At 35.7% G+C, this 4,073-nt stretch overlaps 1 long non-coding RNA gene across 1 annotated transcript; it reads left to right on the top strand.

The window, feature by feature from the left end:
- The first annotated feature begins 502 nt into the window (after window positions 1-502).
- Window positions 503-3,565, top strand: LOC113308361. Its single transcript, XR_003339688.1, has 3 exons — window positions 503-664; window positions 2,523-2,607; window positions 3,336-3,565. It is a non-coding gene; the product is annotated as an uncharacterized LOC113308361 (long non-coding RNA).
- The last annotated feature ends 508 nt before the right edge of the window (window positions 3,566-4,073 follow it).

Genomic DNA, 4,073 nt, shown 5'->3' with positions numbered 1-4,073 from the left:
TTGTAGCCGTCAGTTCCCTCTCAACAAAAATTGTAGCATCATGAAAGAAGACCCAATGTTGCAGATATAAGAACCCATAGTGAAGTATGATGACAATGTTGAACATGATAAAATCATAGATACAGGCAAATTGTAAGGACTCTCGACTCGTCAACGCTATTAGACTAGTCAAGAGACGACTAAGCCGCTAATGACTCGATTAATTAGAGATGAACCTTAATTAATAGAAATTAACCTAACAACGATTTAGACATGAAACTAGTACCACTAGATAAATTTCGAAAAATTAGGCAAAATGGAATAATCGAACGCCTCAATCGGACATCGGACGAAGAAGATATCTCTTATTTTATGTGGAGGGTAAAATGGTAATTTCACATTAAAATGTTATCAAGGCAACCGAGTATTCTTCTCGGGGCACCTCTATGGATAACTCAAAACCAAATCGATAAGATCAAGGACTTTCTATTTCTCTTTCATTTTTCTTTTCTTTCTTCTTCTTTCTTCTTTTTTGTTCTTCTTCCTTCTTCTATGTGGGATTCAGTTCCATGGAATTAAACCTAAATTTTATGTAAACAAGTCACAGTAGTCTGGGTAACTTGATGAATTAAGGTAGAAGGTGATGATGTTGATGTCGATTTGGCTCTGGAAGAACATAAAAAGGGTAAGATAATTTAGGGTTTTTGTGTTGATTGATTTTGTTGTTTGAATCATTTTTAATATGATAGATTATAGATGGGTTTTTTTTTAATTGAAGTTTGGTGAAGTATAGAGTTTAATTTTAGTTTCTTTAGGATAATCGAATCTCAGGTTAGGGTTTTTTAGGGTTGAGCAGTTGTTGTTGAATCATTAATGAAGAAACATTGGAGATTCAAGGAAGAGAATGATATTGTTTCAAGCTGGTGCTGGTGATTGAGTTTGAATTGTTGATTTAAGCTTCAACAGAGAGTAAATATGAAATTAGGTATTTGAAGAAGATTTCTGAAATTGGGAAAAGAGCAAAGGAGTTCAATGGATTGTCACTGATGTAGTTCAGGTTGCATGTGAAGATCATAATATCAGTTGTTGGTGTTCATGGTGCAGAAATGAAACTGTGGATTGTAATCCAGGTTTATGTCAGACTTCATGGAGAAAAAAATGGTGGTGGTGTTAGAAATCCTGAGTTTGCATCTCAGATGATAATGACGATTGTTAGTTAAGTTGTAGATTAGATTATCTAACGCAGGGAAGGTCTCTAAAGGAAAGTAATTGGTGGTGGTGACTTTATATGGTAAATGGAGCTGTAATGGGTATTGCAGGGTGTTGGAGTTGTAATTGTAGTGTGAAGTGGCAATGGAAGTGGTGGAGAAGATGGTGAAACATAAAATAGTTATGCCAATGGAGATGGAGGTGATAATGGTGTTGAACTAGTACATTTCAGGAAATGGAGAGACCTGAATTGGGTATATGAGTTTGCAGTAGAGAACGAAATAGAATGAGCTGGTGCTGTTGGATGTTGAAGTGGTGGATCTCAATTGGATTAGTTTGACAGAATAGAGGAAAATGGGTTGAAGAGTTAAATGAATATTATATATTGTAGAGATGTTTGAATTGAGATTTAATGCGGAGGATTGTTGAATTTAACTGCAGTTAATGATGTTGAACTGATGCAGTTCATATCAGTGGAGATAATTTGTGAAATTACAGGTCTTAGGTGATGATGAGGATAGCAGTTCCAGCTGAGGTGTAGAATATGAAGAACTAAAATTGATAACAATTGAAGAAGTGGATGTTTGGTTTGTTGATGTTGTTAAATGGATGGATATTGCAGATATGAAGATTGTGACTCTGAAGTTAGTGTGATTCTATGTTTGGTAGATGAGTTGCAACTTAGAATTATGAAGTATTAGAATGATTGTGTTGTTTGAACTTAAATTGATGTATTATTGTTTATGTTGTGTTATCTTAGCACATTAAGAAGTTGTGGTCTGTATAATGGCTCAGGCTTGAGCCTTTGGCCCGTCTGACTGAACATATTCAGTCTGACTCGGTTTAGTTATTGCCTGAATCAGTCTTCTGACTGAATTAATTCAGTAACCAGGAATTGACCCGATCTGACTCAGTTAACCTGACCAGGACCTTGACCTGACTAGTTTGACTTGACTTTGACCTGAAACTTAGACATTTTTAGTTGACCTATGACCATTAGTGACCGTTAGTTGACTCAGATGGGATGGACCATAGTTAATGGGATTGTTAGTGGACTTGGGCTTAGAGTTAATTTTCTTAATGAATATGAATAAGACCCTTGTGGTCTGAATTGAACCTTGGTTACTTCTACAAAGTTGTGGATATTCTTAAGACATATCTAATGAACTTTAGAATCAACCCAATTGGATTAGTAAACCCTTAGAAGTGCTAAAGGTAGAAAAGGAAAAGGTGTAGAACTATAAATGGGTTTAGAACCATTAGATAAACTCGTTGTGAATCTTGTATATAAGAGCCTTTTGGCTAATTTTTTAGAGTGCTTATGTGATTAACAGTTACTCTTTATTAACAAAGATCGACTGAAAGGATGAACCAGTGGATCGTGGATCTCGAGGTAGGCTTGGATTGTCATCAAATCAGGTGGGAACTCTGTAACCTTCTTGTAATCATTAAGCATTATATCTATTGCGAGCATGATGAGTCTTTATTACTTTTGGCATGTTTGTGTGTTTTACTATCTATGTAAATGCTTGTATGTGCGTTGATGAGCGTGTAATATGTGTTGTATGAATTCCCCGCAAGGAGTGTCTGTGATTCCCCACGGCTCTTTTCTAAGTTATGTATGGCGGCTTCTTTCCCGTTTTAATATGACTTAAGTGGGCGGCTTCTTCCCCGTTTCAATATATTAGTAGGGTGGCTTCTTCCCCCTTTCGATAGTATATAAATAATATATAGTAGCGCGGCTTCTTCCCAATTATAATATTACCTAGTAGGGCGGCTTCTTCCCCGTTTCGTTATTATATATACTATTTTATTTTGGGGAAATCACTCGTGTGCATATTATACTTGTTTGTCTAACTTTCTGATCTTGATGGTAATATTCTGAATCATGGTTTGTATGAGCACTCTGTGTGGACGATGTTATTATTATTGATTAGGGTTCCTCTCGCGTCGTCTTCTCCAATGAGTTTGGCGAGGTTAGAGTGACACTTGCTTCGTGTTGCATAAATTGCTGCATGATTAGTTACTTCTTATTTCTTTCAATTTATATTCTTTTAGAACTGTGAAGCATGTTAGTGATTACTTGAGAGTTACATGTTTTCATTGAGCACCCTTTGAGATGATGTGCTCATTCGTTCCCACTTCAGTCTCAGTTTCCAGATAAGACGATGTACGTGAAGACTTCCGTTTCCGTATCTTAGAGCTTTATCGATATAGAGATGCTGTGTATCTTTTATTATATGTATCTTTATTCTGTAAAACAACACATTATTGTATTCATATCTATCAGAAGGAATTCATCTATACAATGCCAGAGAATTTGGGTTTTATTGATAGAATTTTATGTAATTATGATTCTTATGATCAACAATCTAGATTTGATACTTCAGTTAGGTTGTAATCCTATAAGCTAAGCAGGTGTAGTAGTTGGGGCGTCACAAAAACCTCCCTAAATTAATATGAGTGATTACCAATAATCCGAGAGAATGAACTGCAATCTCATGAAGCAAACCACACCGCGGCTGTAAAATAAAAATTTCTTCTACGCACATCTGAACAAACACCTTACTAGTATTTATAATTTCATCATACAAACACACATTAACCGAGTGTACTTCTCAAACAAAGTGAGTCATAAAATTAGTCTATACGTTGTTCTGCAACGATATTTTATCACACAACTTGCAAGCAGCATAACAGTCACCATGACCAACAAACAAAAATGCATGTAAACACCCAAGCTCTGGAATTCCCTACTTACAAAATTACTTACAGAATCACCATTATATTCATCCATCAAACTCGACCCAGTAAGTATAATCATACAAGAAGTAGCTGTATGAAAATAGTCTTCATAATCACCAGCTGAATAGAAATACCCCTCA

Source organism: Papaver somniferum, chromosome 9 (assembly GCF_003573695.1).
Source record: "Papaver somniferum cultivar HN1 chromosome 9, ASM357369v1, whole genome shotgun sequence".
NCBI lineage: Eukaryota > Viridiplantae > Streptophyta > Magnoliopsida > Ranunculales > Papaveraceae > Papaver > Papaver somniferum.
The sequence above is the reverse complement of the archived record's forward strand: the minus strand, read 5'-3'. Positions and strand labels throughout refer to the sequence as shown.